The sequence below is a fragment of the Prunus mume genome, linkage group LG2 (assembly GCF_029339155.1).
Source record: "Prunus mume cultivar Tortuosa linkage group LG2, ASM2933915v1, whole genome shotgun sequence".
Classification (NCBI taxonomy): domain Eukaryota; kingdom Viridiplantae; phylum Streptophyta; class Magnoliopsida; order Rosales; family Rosaceae; genus Prunus; species Prunus mume.
In genome coordinates this window covers 18,784,666-18,804,462 of record NC_142699.1, presented here as the reverse complement: position 1 = coordinate 18,804,462, position 19,797 = coordinate 18,784,666, and the positions used below count along the sequence as shown (strand labels likewise).

Genomic DNA, 19,797 nt, shown 5'->3' with positions numbered 1-19,797 from the left:
GTTTAAATTGAGTTATTTAGTTCATCAAACAATATGTTATTTCATACTTCGAGGAATACCTTCTATGTCGATTATTAGTTTTTTTGTTCTTTGGAAATATTTCATTTCTTTCATTTATAATTTACATGAGCTATCCAAACATTGAAATTTTTAATTTATGTTAATTGCAAAATTCGATATACATAAATCCAAACATTGAAATCTTCAATTGCCAGAAATTGAAATGACGGAAATCTAAATTCCATCATTTTAAAATTCTATGTAATTTGCAATTCCTTCATCCAAACGGAGCATAAAAGTGTACTTAAGATATCACTGAAAACAGCCACCCCTATAAATGATTCTGAATATGAAATTTTTGTATGCAATTATTATAAAGTTGGTTTTTTAAACCTTCGTATGTCTTTATTTTTCAGTTTTTATATATTTCTATATATTTTATGGGATCAGAAATTTTATTTTTTGTTACCTCCAAACTGTACCTGAAAATGGTTCTATAGATGATGTTCGGCCTGTTCTACCCCAAGGATCTCAAGAGAATCATGGAAATCATGAAACAGAAAGGAAAGAAATAGTGCAAAGAGAAGGAGATGCTGTAAAAGTTCAAACATGCTCTGAATACTCACAAGATAGTTCTCACAGATTTCTGGTCCAAATGGGAGATCAAAGCCCACTCCTCTTAGTCAAATTGGATTAAGAGACCCTGCAAGTGTTGGCGGAGGCCAACAGTTGACATTGTTAAGAGCATCTACAATAGACTTCCTAAATCATCTCCTTAGACTAATTTTAGGGAGGAATTGTAAAAATGCAACTTCAACCATGCTCCCTATCTACCTCCTAAAATAAGGAGTCCTCTAGGAGCTCCTAAATCTGAGGAGAGAAAATGACTCCTAGTGGCTCCCTATAATTTAATGTTGCTTTATTTAATGAGTATTTCAAACCTTTATTTAATGCTAACTATTTTTTATTTTATTTTATAATAAAGATAGACCAATCAAAAAAGAGTTATAGTATTTATGACTCTCAAATTATGGAGTATGGTTGGAGTTTAAATTTTTTAGAGAGCTCCTAAAATAGCCTTTTTATATTTTTAGCTAAATTTTAGCTAAGAAATAGAGAGCATCATTGTGGATGCTCTAAGTGTAGAGGTATATAACAATGTTATCCGAAAAAAAAAAACGAAAAATAGCGTCCACCTCTTATTTATTTTGCATCTGATTTAGCAAATCCAAATGTTTTTTTGTAAAAGATTTGTGCTTATTTAATGTATTGTGCTATTTAAAAAAATTATTTCTCATCTTGCTTTATGTAAGAATATCGCCATTAACCTTTGTATATGTCTTTTTGTAAAAAATTAAAAAATTAAATTTCCTTGTAACCTTCACTGGTTCAAATAATTTATGAGCATTTGCACTAATACAACTTGAATGCAACATTGGGCGACAGGTTCAAGCAGAATCAAGAGGAGATCTTCGACCTGATCCTCGGTTTGATGCCATCAATTTGATCTCTCTTGCTATTCAGAATGATAGTGATTCTATTGTTGAAGTTTTGTGCTTTTGCACAGTAAAGCTGAAAGTTCTCAGAGGTAAAATCAGTGTTGAAATTTTACATACTTATCTTTAGTCTGATTGTTCTCGTACATTGAGTATGACTCGGTGCATCTTCCTGGAAGACAATAAAACCTTTGTAATATTTAAGAACTGTGAGGTTATAACTAGTACTAGCTGGCATTTTACAGTAGCTTATTATACTTTTCTTTTGCAGGATTCTTGATGGAATTTCTGGCTGCAAGGTGTTGGTTTTTTTATTTATTTTTTATTTATGAGGAGAGAACTTATTTGATCATTTTATAAAAATTGTATGCACATTGGAGGTATTTATACACTCATATTATTATTCTTATCCAATATGAAGGTATTTATACAAGTACAAAGATGTGTTAACCCTAAATAAAATAGGAAATATATCTAAATTACAATAGGAAGTAAATCTCTATTACAATAGGATTAAATAATAATTGGTAAGTAACCAAAATTATAATGAAATAAGGAATCAAAATCCTAAGTAAGTAAGGAACCAAAATCCTAACGAAATAAGGACTCACCAACACGGCCCATTGAGGCACACACTTCCACTATTTCTTCTAAAAGGGACAGAGGCGTAAGCTAGATCATCAAAGGGAAGATGGCCAGGGTCTACCTGCAATGGCCTCCATGAACTCGTGCCTAGTGTGATTATGTTGAACCCAACATGACATTTTCCAAGTCCTTTGGAACGAAGATAGAGGAATTGGAGAACCTTATACTCGTTGGAAAGTGGACTGTATCTGTACCCAAAGTGATATGTAGCAGGTCCCGGCCAGTAACCTTCTATTTCAATTTCATTGAGGGGAAGTTTGGTGCATTCTCGGGTGCTAGGGTTAAGTATAAAAACAGGGCCACGCCGGGAAGATAAACATACCAAGCCCCAGACATTCTGCACATCATGTGGATGGCCAAAGCCGAAAGCTTTTCGCAGATTCTTGCATGAAAATTTTGCGGCACGGGTTGGAATGCACCCTTGTTGCTCTATTTTTTAGGAGAAGAACAAGTGTTTTGACCAGCGGGGTCGTAGTTTCTCCTTTTTCGCGGCTCGTTGTTTCTCCTTTTCGAAAAGGAAGTTAGTGATGCTCTTGTTGCTGTCATTGCAGCGAAAGTTTGACAGGCGGCGACAAAGGAAGGGCTGCGGATGAGGGAGGACCAAGACGTGCATACGCACCTACACCTTATCAGAACCTCTGCTGGTAGCCGTGGGAGTATATGAGAGAATATGATTTCGGTTGGGAGCTCTGAGATTGGATGATCATGATGATAAGCTTCCTACAGCCAGAAAGTCTTCACATTAAACCCAAGGACCAGGGCACAGGAGAATAGTACGCTAATAAGAGGCAGAGAAAAAAAACAAGAGATGCTATATACTTTTGCTAGCAAGGTTTCCTCATATTATAGGGTGTTGTTAAACGAATTCCTAACAGGGTCAAATTAGTACGGTGTTGTTGTTAAATCAACTCTAAAATTTACTAAAAACAAAAGTATTTAGGAACCTCTTTATATGGGCCAATTATTGGAGAAATTACGACTTATTGCTATTAATGGGCTTTATATAATCTGTTAATATAATATGTTATCCTCGATCGCAAGTCATTAGACTCATAATTCAACCAGTTTTGTACCGCATGGAGAAAGGAATATATCTAGAGTTCAACTTCTAATTAAATTATTTAATTTTCTTTATTCCCACGAGGAATGTTTGCTGATTTGTACAAATTAAAAGTTACTTTATTTCTCAATCACTTTGTTCGCAAAATATTATTGAAAGGCCAAGACAACTGAATGAAGAGAAAACATAGAACTTATAAATATTATTTCTCAATCCTTCTTTTGTTTGCGGGGGAACATGAAATACTCCCAAAATTAATATACAATCCAGAAATGCTAGACTTTTTGAGGGCCAAATAAGAAGATACTAATAGACTTGGGTATGGCCACGGAGGAGACTTCACTAAGGCAAAAAAAACAAAATCAAGCATTCTATATCATTTGCAATACATATAGAGATATTTAGTCATATACCCATTTTAACACTAATAATATAGATAAACCCTACACCATTTAATTTCTATAAACAAACCAAAAAAAAAAACCTAAAATGACAGCTGGCCTCTATTGAATTTAATTTTGATTATTAAATTACTTTGATGCCCTATGGAGTGTTTTGGGTTTTTTTATGAGGTTTTGGGGTTGAGTTTGTTTTAAGAAATCAATGGCAGTTTTGTAATTTAAAAAAAGTGAAAAGCTTTTTTGTTATGCTGTAAATGGGCTTTAGGTGTGTTTCTAAAGTCCATTTTGTATAGGATTTTTTTATATTATAATTTGGGCTCCTATATTGGGTATAATAGTGAATCCCCTAAAAATAATAGGTATATTATCATTCATAAAATAAAAAGAACATAAATAAATTTTATGTTTAAGTAAATCACATAATAGGTAAATTAAAACACCACTTGTTGAATTGTATATAGGGGTATTTTGGGAATCAAAACATTATAATAAATCAAAGATTAAGCTTACACTACTACATTTTACTATTTGCGCGACGAAGGAAAATTCGTCGCGCAAAAGCACTACAACGACGGAAAAATTATTCGTCGCGCAAAAACTAGAAACTTGTGTGACGAACATCTCGGTCGGGCAAAGATCGTTCGTAGCGACAAAAAATGAGTCCTCGTGCTAAGTGGGAAGAAAAGCGCGGGGTTTTTTTTGGCGCCAAACCTTCGCGACGACGAGTTAGTCGTGCTAAGAACCTTTGCGCTACAAATTAATTTCTTCGTCGCGCAAAGTATGGAATGAAAAACAAGGTGGATTTTTTTTTGCCAAATATTTGCGCGATGATGATAATTGTCGCGAAGACATCATTGCGCGGCGATTTTACTTTCGTTGCGCAAAGAAGGAAGAAAATGGCGCCAAATACTTGCGCGACGGACTTCGTCGCGCAAGGTTTGATGTCGGCACTATCTTGGGAGACGGAAAGTTTCACTTGCGCGACACCTTCACGAGTTTGCGTGACGAAGTTTTGCGCGACGACAAATATGTTCCGTCGCGCAAAAAACCAATTTTTGCTCGACGAAAGCGTTATTCGTCGCGCAACTTCTTCTACATATCGCAATCTGCCATTGCGAGAGGCAGATTGCTCCATTTTTCGCCATTTGATTTTTCTCTGTCTTTGCTGCTGCCTTGCTTTGAGAATTCAATACACTCATTGGGTAAGTATTATTTGTCATTTGTTTAAAAGTATTAATGTAAATTCGTACTAACGGTATTAATTTTTTTAATTATAGATATTTGTAAATTGCGATTGTGGAGAACGATTGAGAAGGTATTTCATTCATTTTATATTAAATTCATTACATTATGTTGAACTTAGTTTGTTATATTTATATATTTTGTTGTTGAATTATATTTATATTATATTGTTAAATTGTGCGTGACGTAGCACAATGTGTTGTGATGTACTGAAGTTAATTGAAATTAACTTCGTACTTTTATTATAATTTTTTAGTAACACTTAGTTTTCCGTTCGAGATTAGTTGGATTTCGTGCATGGATGCGTAAAGCATGACTCTGCGGTCCAATTAATTCTTGAATTGTCCTATTATTTGGACAGTTTGGTAATGCATAGTGTTGTCACGTAATCTACGGCTACAAGATTAGATTTCGATTGTGGAGATTTCGGTGTCATCTCGGTACATTCTTCGGGTGGATACGTAGGTATTTATACTCTATGCCTACTTCAAGAAGCTGTATCGAGATGCTGCCGAAATTATCACGTCGAAATCTAATCTCATTAACCGTAGGTATGTGAGGACTATACATTCTCGAATGGGATAGAGCCCTTACGAGGCATAAGGTGACATTATAACTCCCGTATGAAGTTGTTGTGATCTGATGTTGTGATTGTGGTTTGGAATCATGGCGGAAGGTGGATCTGAGAACCGAATAGATGCAGACGAATACTTGGATGGAATCAAGGATTTTATTGAGTTTGCACGTAGACACAACCCGGGTGCAACTAGAATCCATTGTCCTTGTAGAAGGTGTAATAACACGTTGTTAGAGACAATTGAAAATGTTGGCTTTCATTTAGTAAGGAATGGAATGATTGAGACATATAGCATTTGGAACCTTCACAGGGAACAATCACTACTACAAAAATCGAAATAGACGACGGGAAACCACCGTCGTGTAAAAGGTTTTCGCCCGGTCATGAAATCTATTTGCCGTCTATTGAGTTTCAAACTACGACGGCTTTTCACCGTCATATTTATCGATAAAGATGCGGTTTTAAAGAAAAATTGTCGTCATTGTTGAGAGGTAAAGATCGTTAATTATAGGAGAAAAGGACGACTGTTTTTAATAAAACCGTCGTGTATTGTATGTAAAGATGACGATTTTTTTATGAAAACCGTCGTGGATTGTTTATAAAGACGTCATCTTTACATATAATAGACGACCTTTTTTATAAGCGTCATCTTTATACAATATAAAAAGCGTCATCTTTATGTACAATAGACAGCGGTTTTTTATAAAAGCGTCATCTTTACGTACAATAGACGCGGTTTTTATAAAAAGCGTCATCTTTACATACAATAGACGACGGTTTTATAAAAAGCGTCATCTTTACGTAATAGAACGCGGTTTTATAAAAGCGTCATCTTTACATACAATAGACGCGGTTTTATAAAAAGCGTCATCTTTACGTACAATAGGACGACGGTATTTTTATAAAGCGTCATCTTTACGTATAATGACGCGGTTTTTATAAAAGCGTATCTTTACATACAATAGACGACGGTTTTTATAAAAAGCGTCATCTTTACATACAATAGACGACGGTTTTTATAAAAAAAGCGTCATCTTTACGTACAATAATGCTTTTTGATTTCCTATGATGCTATACAATGATTTTAACTAGAAAACCAACCATAATGCTTTATCAAAAATAGTTTCTTTCATAAAACTTGAAGATTCAATAGTTATTACATAGTTAACCAATCTTTATTCTACAACAAACATAATTCCTAACAAGACCTACGTACTCCTAATCCAAGCATTCCTCATCCAAACATACAAATGATGCACAACTGAAGTCTCCTCCATCATCCCTGTAAATAAATCAAAATGACAAAGAGAAAAAAAAAGAATCTATGATTATAAACATAAAAAATTAGGTGGAAGAGAAATTTTACCATTGGTCCATATTTCCATAGAAAACTTGTAAAATGAGCATAAAAAAGACCATCGAGAACCTGCAAATTTTCAACAACAAAAAAACATACGACTCACATAGAAAACCTGCAAAAGAAAAAGTTATAAATCTGCAAGCTTCCTCCTCATCTCCTGATAACCAAATCAGAAAATCTAAAAAGAAACAGAAATAAAAAAATATGTAAACAAATCAAACAAATCAAGAAGACAAAATCTGAAATTAGGGATACAAAGAACATACCAAAAACGCAAAGAGACTAATCAGAATTCACTAGCAAGATATAGAAGGGTATTAAGAGATTAGGTGACTTTCAAATCGAACCTTTCAACAAGCTTTGATTCTCAAATACAGAACATCCCTCTACATCTTATGGATTTGCTAAGACCTCAATCTCTCAACTCCTTCATTGATATCGATCTTTTGATGATTTTGTAGAGAGTTTCATGAGGGTGTTTTAGAGAGTGTAGGAGGGTTTCAAGGAGGGAGAGATAAGGTTTTGAGACGGGGGAAAATCTGAAAATTTGACAAGCGAATGCACTTAAGTAGATTTTTTTAGCGTGTTTTAAAAGCGCGCTTGTTAATGAGAGATAAGATTTTCAAAGCGGGTGAAAATTTGAAAATTTATCGAGCGCGAATTCATAAGCGGCCATTTTTAGCGTGTTTTAAAAGATGCGCTTTTTAAAAAAATTTGTCATCTTTACATATAATATCACGACGGTTTTTATAAAAGCGTCATCTTTACATATAATAGCGATGATTTTTATAAAAGCGTCATCTTTACATACAATAGATGCGGTTTTTATAAAAAGCATCATTTTACGTACAATAGCGATGGTTTTTAAAAAGCGCCATCTTTACGAATACAATAGGCGCAGTTTTTATAAAAACCGTCATCTTTACATACAATAGACTTTTTTCCACTACACTCCTTGACCCTATATGAATACAATGACTGAATTTGATCTTCAATTTAAAATATTTACACTAGTGGATACCACAAAATCTTATGTTATATTTAACGAAAGTATAAATAAACTCTTAATTGTTAGTGAATATTTTTTTTTATGGCATACGCATTTTAAGAAACTAGTTTCAACGATCCAACCGTCAAACTTGTTTGTTTATACTTCAATCATCTACACCAAAAATCGAAAAAAATAAACATTCAGAGATAAAGTAACGGACAAAAAATTTCGATGGTTATAAATGAAAAATCATGATTTAACGGTTATTTTAACTCCGATTTTGATGATTTTTTACGCTACACTCCTTGACCTAATATGAATACAATGATTGAATTTGATCTTCAATTTAAAATATTTACACTAGTGGATACCACAAAATCTTATGTCATATTTAACGAAAGTATAAATAAACTCTTAATTGTTAGTGAATATATTATTTTGATGGCATACGCATTCTAAGAAACTAGTTTCAATGATCCAACCGTCAAACGTGTTTGTTTATACTTGAGATCATATACGCCAAAAATCGAAAAAAATAAACATTCATAGATCAAGTAACTTGAGACAAAAAATTGTCGATTATAAATGAAAAATCATGATTTAAAGTTATTTTAACTCGATTTTGATGATTTTTACCGCTACACTCCTTGACCCAATATGAATACAATGATTGAATTTGATCTTCAATTTAAAATATTTACACTAGTGGATACCACAAAATCTTATGTCATATTTAATGAAAGTATAAATAAACTCTTCATTGTTAGTGAATATATTGTTTTGATGGCATACGCATTCTAAGAAACTAGTTTCAATGATCCAACCATCAAACGTGTTTTTTTATACTTCAAGATCATATACGCCAAAAATCAGAAAAAATAAACATTCAGAGATCAAGTAACGGGACAAAAAATTTCGACGGTTATAAATGAAAAATCATGATTTAACGGTTATTTTAACTCCGATTTTGATGATTTTTTACGCTACACTCTTGACCCTATATGAATATAATGACTGAATTTGATCTTCAATTTAAAATATTTATACTAGTGGATACCACAAAATCTTATGTTATATTTAACGAAAGTATAAATAAACTCTTAATTGTTAGTGAATATATTGTTTTGATGGTATACGCATTCTAAGAAACTAGTTTCAACGATCCAACCGTCAAACTTGTTTGTTTATACTTCGAGATCATCTACATCAAAATCGAAAAAAATAAACATTCAGAGATAAAGTAACGGGACAAAAAATTTCGACGGTTATAAATGAACAATCATGATTTAACGGTTATTATAACAAACCATCATCTTTATATATAATAGCGATCATTTTTATAAAAAGCGTCATCTTTATATATAATAGACGACCTCTTTTTTTTTTTTAAAAAAAAATCGTCATCTTTACATATAATAGGACGCGGTTTTATAAAAAGCGTCATCTTTACATATAATAGACGACATATAATAATGCGGTTTTTAGGCGGTTTTTATAAAAAGCGCTCATCTTTACATATAATAGACGACGGTTTTATAAAATCGTCATCTTTACACATAATAGACGACGGTTTTTAAAAAATTCGTCATCTTTACACATAATAGCGACGGTTTTTATAAAAATCATCATCTTTATATATAATAGACAACGGTTTTAATAAAAATCGCCGTATTTATATAATAGGCGACGGTTTTTCGATTTTTATAAAAGCGTCATCTTTACATATAATAGATACGCGGTTTTATAAAATCGTCATCGGTTTTTTAAACACATAATAGACGGCGGTTTTTATAAAAATCGTCATCTTTATATAATAGACGACGGTTTTTAATAAAATCGTCATCTTTACATATAATAGACGACGGTTTTATAAAATCGTCATTCTTTACATATAATAGACGACGGTTTTTATAAAAATCATCATCTTTACACATAATAGACGACGGTTTTTATAAAAATCGTCATCTTTACATATAATAGATGACGTTTTTTTTATTATAAAAAGCTTCATCTTTACATATAGTATGACGTATGATAACAAAATCAAAGAAATAAATTGATAAAAAAAATTCGTATTAAGACGACGGTTTAAATATAAGGTATGACGTATAAAGGGAATAAATACGACGTTAAATTTTATAATACGTCGTTAAATGAAAAACAAACGTGGTGAGATTTAAAGATATCGTCGTAGAACTATACAAGAAAGACGTCAATATATTTTTATTTTCCGTCGTTGTACATTAATTTAATGATATTTTGTATTTTACCGCCGTGGATTTATTTGTAATTATATGGCGCCTTATATCGAAAACTTGGTCGTGTTATTTTCTGCGTAAAAACGGCGGCTTTTTTGAAATCGCCGTCTTTACTTTCTACGTCGGTCGATTCATAACTTCTGCCATTCTTTATTTGCTTTGATTTTACACTGCGGAAATCCTGTTTCAAATAGACGTCGGTTTTTTAATTAGGTACGTCGTTGTTTATGAACAACCATTTGAATCTCCATTTTTTAGGTGTCTAAGGTGTTATTACACGGCGGTTTTATAGAACCGTCGTCTTTTAAAAAACGACGACGGTTTTCACTTAGACCGTCATTTTTTTCTGGTCGTCTTTGTCACATTTTGTAGTAGTGAATTAGACAATGCTTCATCTTCAAATGCCACAAGGGTAGACAATATTGAACCTATTGTGGATCCTAATGAACAAGTCATGGATATTATAAATGATGCTTTTCCATTTGCATCGACCAACATCAATCAGGAAGGGGAAGATGACGTGCCTACCCCAAGGGACAGTCAGAGTTCGAACAATATGAACAATCGCTGTTAAAAAGTGCCAACCAAGAGTTATACCCAGGGTGCGAGAGCTTTTCCGTTCTTACAGCCATTGTGGAGTTAATGCACGGAAAAATAAAATATCGTATGTCGAACCTGTGTTTCGATTACTTTTTGGGCGTTTTCAAGATAATGCTTCCGACATACAATTGTTTGCCCAAAGACCATAGACAAGCGCAAAAGGTGTTGAATGGTCTTGGATTGGGTTATGAAAAAATTCATGCTTGCAAAAACAATTGCATGTTATTCTACAAAGAGTATGAAACATTGGATACATGCCCTATATGCAAAGAGTCGAGGTTCAAGATGACATCTCAGAATAGGACAACTAAGATCCCACAGAAAGTCATGCGTTATCTGCCTTTGAAACCTAGGCTACAACGATTGTATATATCGACTCATACCTGCCACAGACATGAGATGGACATAAAGAAAGCGGGTGAGCGGCGATGTGATGTGGCATCCTGTAGATGGGGAAGCATGGAAAGAGTTCGATCGAACGTTCCCCGACTTTGCTGCTAATCCTCGAAATGTTAGATTGGAGACTTGCCACTGAAGATTCAATCCGTACAGGGTTCTAAACCAACACCACAACACTTGGCCGATTTTCGTATTTCCATATAATTTGCCGCATTGGAAATGCATGAAAAAAGAGTACATGATGATGACTATTTTGATAACTGAGGATCCTGGCAGGTCAATCGATGTTTATTTACGGCCGTTGGTTGATGAGCTCAATGATTTATGGACAAACGGTGTGCGCACGTACGATAAAGCCACTGGGAAGATGTTTCACTTTGCGGGCAGCAGTGATGTGGACTGTAAATGATTTTTCCGCATATGCAATGGTTTCTGGGTGGAGCACAAAGGGTTATATGGCATGCCCTATATGCAAGGAAAATGTAACTTCTGGTTGGCACGCGGGAAAAATTTGTTATCTTGGTCATCGAAGATGGTTGCCATGGGACCACGAGTGGCGGGAAAAGATAAAAGTTTGACGGGAACACAAAGCATCACCTCGACCTAGAGAATGGTCCGGTGATGAGATCTTGGAACAAAGCTAAACCGTTTGGATTTTTCTCCATTCGGAAAAACAATTACTCGGACCAGACCTTCTACACATTTGAACTGGACGCACAAGTCTATGTTTTTTGAGCTCCCATATTGGTCGAAACTAAAATTGAGGCACAATCTCGACGTTATGCATGTTGAGAAAAATGTCTTTGACACATTGCTGGGCACGATTCTAGATATCGAGGGTAAGACAAAGGACACAATCAAAGCTCGTCTTTATTTGGAAAGAATGGGCATACGAAGAGGTTTATGGATGAACAGGGACGGTGATAAAGCTAGAAGGGATCTGGCATTTTTTCCATGAAACCGAATGACAAAAAAGATTTTCTACAGTTTGTATCGTCGGTAAAGTTTCCCGATGGGTATGCTTCTAATATTGCGCATTGCTTGAATGTTGATGGGGGTAAATTTACTGGACTGAAGAGCCATGACTGCCATGTGTTTATGCAATGCCTACTTCCATGTGGGTATTCGATACCTTTTGCCAGAAGATGTAGTGAAACCAATCATGTTGTTGTCCAGATTTTTTTCCCAACTGCGGCAAAAACATTGCGAAAGAACAGACATTAATTCAGTTGCGCCATGACATTTTCAAGTCCTATGCAAGTTCGAGATGATATTACCTCCAGCTTTCTTCACAAGTATGATCCACGTGATGGTTCATTTGCCAGAAGAGGCATTGCTCGCTGGTCCTGTAAACTATCGCTAGATGTATCCAATAGAAAGGTATATAATCCTCTTAATTTGTTTCTGCATCCTTATCTCACGGTCACTAATTTGTATCGTTTGTTTTTATTTTGCCAGGCTTCTCGGAGAGTTGAAAAAAACTGTACGCAATAGGGCGAAACTCGAATGATCAATTATAGAGGTTTGGGTTCAATATGAGTCGCTTACTTTCTGTGGAATGTATTTAAAAGATGTGGACACAGCTTTCAATCGTCCTCAGCACAATAATGACGGAGGTATGAGAAATGAGAAACTTTCTGTTTTCGCCAAAGCATCACGACTCTTTGGAGATCCAAGTACGAGGAGAGTCGTTTTCCAGAAATGACATGGAGGTAGCGCATTGGTTCGTACTTAACAATTGTGATGAGATAATGTCATACTTAGATGAGCATGAAGAGATGATGAAGCGAGAACATCCATCACATTTGTATGTCAAGAAACATCGTGATTTGTTTTCAAAATGGTTTTTGGAATATGTAAGTTATAAGTGTTTTGTATTTGTTATATATATATATATATATATATATTGTGTATTATTTAATGTTATCAAACTAACATGTGAATTCATTTGTATAATATTAGATGAATAAGTTGAAATCATCGAATTCACCCTCTTACAGTGAAGAGTTATATAACTTGGTGTTCGGCCCGATTCGCACTGAATTATTCTCGGGTTGCCATGTTAATGGCGTCAAGTTTTTGGGGACTGCACGAGATGACAAGTTGTGTACGCAAAAGCAGCGGTCTCCATGTCCCAGGTGGTGGCGAAATACTGACATTGATTTCTATGGCAAACTCACAACTGTCGTGCAATTGCTTTACAAAGACCGATACCAAGTGATCATATTTAAGTGTCGATGGTTTGATACAAACCCAAATAGGCAGGGAAGTGTTAAAATAGACCATGGCTTACTATCAGTGAACATTAACAGAACTTGGTATGATGACGACCCTTACATTTTGGCAAACATGGCAAGACAGATTGTGTATCTAGATGACCCTAAAGGCGGAGCGGTGGAAAGTTGCTCGGCGGATGGATCGAGAGAGAACGTGTATGCTATATCGAACTAAACCCATCGACAGCGGCGTCGACACACGTCATTGACCAACGGTTGGAATCTTCCATGGCTGATGCGAAACACCGAGATACAGATGTTATACAAGAACCGTTTCAGCTTCAAGGAGTGTCTTCAATCGAAATACCGATTCAGTCAATTACAATTGACCTCGGTGATCTTCCGTGCTACGAAGTTCCAGTGGGCCCGAACAATGAAAGTGATGAGGAGGAGGATTGGGAGACCGAAACTGATGATAGCGAGGATAACAAAAGTTACTATAGTTCGGATGATGAATAATGCAATTCATTAGCGACTACCCATGTAAAACATAGTAAATGAAATTTGTTGTAATTTAATTATGGTAGTGTAAATATGGCAATCACAAATTAAAATGAAGTTGCACACAAAATTTGCAATCACAAATTAAATTACAACATATAATATATAAATTAAAATTTAGATATATACCTAAATTTGAAAACATATTTGAATATAACACATATATACCTATATTTGAATATATCTATTTGAATATACCTATATTTGAATATATCTATTTGATTTTCAATTGCCATTTATGAATATAAGAATTACGGTTTTCTCTTTTTTGTGTTTAAAATCTTCAAATTGAATGAATACCACATGTAGATGATTTTTTCATTTTTGGTTTTGTTTGAAGGATATTATAATATTAAACACTATTGTTATAAATTTATTGTAGAACCATGTATCTCACATAAATTATGTTAAATTTATTTTATCATAATTGATGTTAACATTTTAATCTAACTTACACCTTTCACCCAAAGAAGAGTATATATTTTTTGCCAATAGTCTTAAATTAATATACTCCTTTGTTAAAATTAATCTATTGGAAAAAATTTGAGATTTTTGTAGAGAATAACATGTTAACATTTTATTTTTCTTTTTCCCATAGTCTTAAATTAATATACTCCTATGTTTAGCATATGAATATATGAATACTGACATAAAACATATCTAACACCTATAAACAAAAAACAATGTAATTATAATTAAATTTTCGGAATTTTCAGAATTTCTGGTGGAATTACAATCTTGCACGATGAAACAAACACTTATTAAATCGCGCAAAGTGCATTGAACTTGCGCAAGACGAAACATGGTATATTCGTTGCGCAATCTCATTCAGGCCTTTTACAAATACGGAACACTTAGCATAAATTTTTGCTAGAGGTTTGCACAGAACAAAGACTTGCGCGACGAATACATGTTATTCGTCGCGCATTCTAAACTCTAACCCTAAACCCTAAACCCTAAACCCCATGGTACACTTGGTTGAAATTTATTATCTTTGCGCGACAAATCTACTACCTCTTTGTCGCGCAAGCTGCCAGCTCAAAGGCTTGCGACGAAAACTTCAATATTTCATCGCGCAATGTCATTCAATTCTTTTAAAATTGTGTAAAATGTGTATAAAGTGATCAAAATATAGGCAGGGATTACGTTCTATGTACATATTTATATTTTATTATCCATTAATGCCAAAACATAGACGAACACGAAGACTTCAATGTTTTATCATGTTTATAAATTGTGATTTTGTTTAGCCCCACCGAAGCCTAACTTGAAAGTTAATTCAACCTTTCACATTAAATTTCCAAGTCTCCAACCCTTTCTTTTCTCTGTTTTTTCTCAGCCTTCTGTGATCAAGTGAGATATAGAGGTACCTTTTTTCTCAGCCGACTACTTACTTAGCGATGTGTGAATTAAACAAAGTATTCATTGTGAGTTGCAGTACTTTTTTAAATGTGTTATAAAAAACTTCCGCCGGGAAAAAATTAATTGAAAAGAGAGAGAGGCAATACGGTCATTTTACTATGCTGCCTAATAGGACAGAAAAGAACAAAGAACATAAGTTGGGCAAAACCGTAATTTCACTATTCCTAAGCGATATATTACAAATTTTTGGAGTAATAAAAATCTTGCGCGACGAATATGTGATTCATCCGTCGCGCAAAGTGGTCATACCTTTCAATAAACCCTAAACCCTAAGGGGTCGTTTGGTACACAGGCTTGGCTTGGCTGGCTTGGACTAAATTTAGTACCATGTTTGTTTCATTTAATTCTAGTCTTAGATGGATTGCTAATACCAGGCCCACCAAAAACACCTCCTTCGGAGGGGACTACTAATCCCATGTAGAAAGGGAGGATTAACTAGTCCTATGTTCACCAATGTATAAGTTGCATATATTATATTGTAATACTAATAACATATATTATTATTATTATTATTATTATTATTACTACATATACATATACTATAATGTACATATATACACGTATATACACATATACATGTATATATATAAACATATTATATATACATATATACATATAGATATATGCACGTATATTATTATTATTATAATATACCCATATATACATACATATTAATATTATAATAATAGCATACATGTATATATGTAATATATATATTATATTATAATACATATATACGTATATATACATATATGTGTATATATATTTTACCCATGTATGTATTATAATATATATATATATACACATGTATATACACATATACATTATATATTATAATATACATATATACATGTATATTATTATTATTATTATAACATACCCATATATATTATCTATTATAATATACATATATATATATATATACATAGGTATAATACATATACATATATTTATATATATGTACGTATATTATAATATATAATATATATGGGTATGTTATAATAATAATAATATACATGTATATACGTATACATATGTATTTTATAAATTATAATATATATGTATATATACATACATATATAATACATATATACATGTATATACATGTATATTATTATTATTATAACATACCCATATATATATTATATATTATAATATACATACATATATATAAATATATGTATATGTATTATACCTATGTATATTATAATATACATATATACACCTATATACATATATATATATATATATGTTTATATTGTTTATAATATATAATATACATGTATATACACATATATGTTATATATATATATATTATATGTATGTATATATACATATATATTATTTATATTATAAAATACATATATACATATATATATATAGATATTTTTTAAAAAAATAAAAATCTAGTCTGGTCCAAGCATGCACCAAACGCGAGGATAAGTATTATCCAACTTAGACCAAGCCAAGCCAAGCCAAGATAGTCCTAAGCATAGTCCATGTCAAGACAGTCCTGTGTAACAAACGAGCCCTAAAATTTCTAAGGGCATAACAAGCTTGCGCGACGAATATGTTATTTATCCGTCGCGCAAAGTGGTCATACCTTTCAATAAACCCTAAAATTTCTGGCGGCATAACAAGCTTGTGCGACGGTTTTGCACCTCGTGCAAGGTCTTTAAAATTTAGGCGGAATGTAATGAAAATTTGGGCGGAAAACAACCTTGCGCGACGGTTTTTTTCTTTTTCCGTCGCGCAAGGTTCATTAAATGGAGTATGCGCGACGCATTGTGTCCTTCGTCGCGCAAGATCCGAGAAATTTTCAGAAAAATCGCGACAGAGCCTCCTTTCTTCCTCACTTCCTTTCTCGCCCTAAACACCCTTCTCTCTCCGCCATCACCCCAGCCCAGTGCTCGCTGGAAAAGGACCGAGCCGCCACCACCTGTCAAAGCCGAGGTTCCCCGCCGTCACCGTCGAAGATTCCGCGGAAAAAGCCGTTTGGCGGATTTTGCGGTTGTTTCTCTCTCCTCCGACCACCAATTCCGATGCCTAAGGTACGGTTTCTGGACTACTTCTTGTGCTCTAGCTGATGTTTGATTAGGATTTGGATAATTGTGTGAATAGGTGTCTCGAATTTAAACCATAGGTTTTGGCCGGGTTTTGAATTTAAATTTGGCCACTTCTAGCCATTTTTTGGGGTAGGTCGAGAACAAAAGTGCCTCTAAATGATGTTTTGAACCTAGGGTAGGAACCTTGGCCCTTGATTTTTAGAAATTTCGGCGATTGTTATCGCTTTGGACACCCACGCACTGCCGACACGTGTAGTGGCGAGTGGGGACTATGGCAGTGGGGCATTGGGTCCCAGAGCAATCCCCTATTTATCACGAGTACGTAGGTGTGCTCGGATTTTAATTTGGTTACCGTTTCGGTCTCGAACGGATTTCCCCTATTGTGTGATTTCTAGGTTTGATATGTTCGGACCGTTGGATCGAACTCAAACTCACATATGTTGTACCTTGTAATTCTAGGATCGTGTAGGATTCAACGGATTGTGGATTGGGGTCCTGGATGCTCCGAAATTACAAACCCTAGGTTATTTTTGTAATGAATTATTTAAAATTGTTAATGAAATTTTATAACTTATATATTCTAAATTCTATTAATTTGTGTGTGTACCCTTTGAAAATTGTGCAGATGTCAGATCTGATTAGACGTCGTAGGTCGGTGACAACTACACTAAGTTCGGAGCCCCCATTTCGGTGGCATCGCGCACTGCTCCGGCCGATGGACCAATTGGCGGGGTGTCCCGAGGCACTGTGTCATCACTTCATCGGTGGCTCAGCTGTGTTAGCACTAGGCGGCGGCACCGCACTAAGCACCACCGACACGGCGTCGAGCCAGAGATCTTTGTTGCCTCGGGGTCACGGCCGGTATAGATATCCTTCAAGCTGTAGTACTTTTTTAATTTTTATATTCTGAATTTTATAGTTAAATTTGTTATTTATTGAACATTATTGTCATATCTCATTGTAGCCAAGAAGAACACCCGAGGGCGTGTCGGCGAATGACGGCAAGGTCACCAGGTGACCAAACGTAAATCGTATCGATGTGGATACAACGAGCGCCATCGGCGCTGCACCCGATGGAGTTGCATAGCTCCTTGGCCCCGACATTGGCCATGTTGTTCGGACCCATTGCCCGCTGAAGTCTTGGAAGGTCATGCCTGACGAGATCAAGATGGAGGTTCGCGCGATATTTCTATTACCTAATGTATATAAGTAATTTATTGCGAGACGAACTATAACTTAGAGGACCTCGAGAGTCGTTGGCGTCACGTCAACGAGACTCTTGGTGAAGGTACAAGCATGGAAGAGCGACTTGCACACCATTTTCAGGCGCTTGATGATCCAAAGTCGCTCTTCGGGAGGGTTGCCCGAAGGAGCTTGAGGGGCGGGAGGATAGTTGGGCATGGCTCTGCACTCATTTTCAGGCGCCGATTATGTGGTATTTGTTTAATTATTTCATATTTTTTATTAATGTTTATTTCATTTTTTATATTTCATTATTATTTAATTTTTTATATTTAAACTAATATGTTTTATTTTTTGTATAACAGAATAAAACCCAAGTGAATAAGGGCAATAGGAAGAAGAAGACTATTCTCCACCATTCCGGCTCCAGGCCCTTCTCATATAGGATGGATGCACGGCGGCGGGTAATAATAATATCATTTCTATTTAATTTTTAATATGTCATTATTATTAATTTATTTTGTTCATACTAATATTTTTCTTCTCTTATTCAATTTAGGGGGGTCGAAATTCCCAGAGATCGACGCCTTTGGTGACGTTTATGTTCAACACAGGAATAAGTTGGCCGAGTCCCTTCATGTAAGTAATTTTTTTTAATTTTTATGTTACGCATTCAATTTATATACATGTTTTAATTTATATTTTATGTTATGTTAAACAGACGACGATGGTGGAAAGGAGCAGTTGGTTCTTGAGGACTCTACCTCCCAACTTCCTCCTAAGACTCGATCAGTCATGGATCCTCCACGAGATGCTGGATTTCAGATCTTGCGGAGACGTTGGATCGGACTCGGGAGGCGGGAACATATGGTAGAGGATGGGAATGCCCGACAGAGGAACCTCGACCGGTCATCATCGCAGCAAAAGCAGTCAAGTGTTGTTTTGACATCGCGAGTTGCCGAGCTTGAGTTAGATGTCGGTGATTCTGCAGTCCTCGGCGGTCAGCATTCCAATCCCGAATTTTGGTGCGTCGACATCCAGGATCCACCCCGAGCATCCCAGCGAGAGCCACGGCCCACGTGTAGACCCCCAGATCCCGAGCTACATATGCCTGACGACCATGTAGATTTTGGAACATTATTTAATTAGTTTATAATTTTCATAATTATTTTTTAAATATTTATTTTGTAATCTACATTTATTTTATTTTATATAATAAATGTATTCTTTACAATTCATTTTTGGATTGCAATTTCATTTTATTACCAAAAAAAAAAAAATTAAATTTATTGTTTTACAAAATAAAAAAATCGTAATATTA

General features: G+C 34.7%; 1 pseudogene; it reads right to left on the bottom strand.

Moving 5' to 3' along the window:
* Positions 1-1,938: 1,938 nt before the first annotated feature.
* On the bottom strand, positions 1,939-18,420 carry LOC148919773 (putative F-box protein At1g53815; annotated as a pseudogene).
* Positions 18,421-19,797: the final 1,377 nt, after the last annotated feature.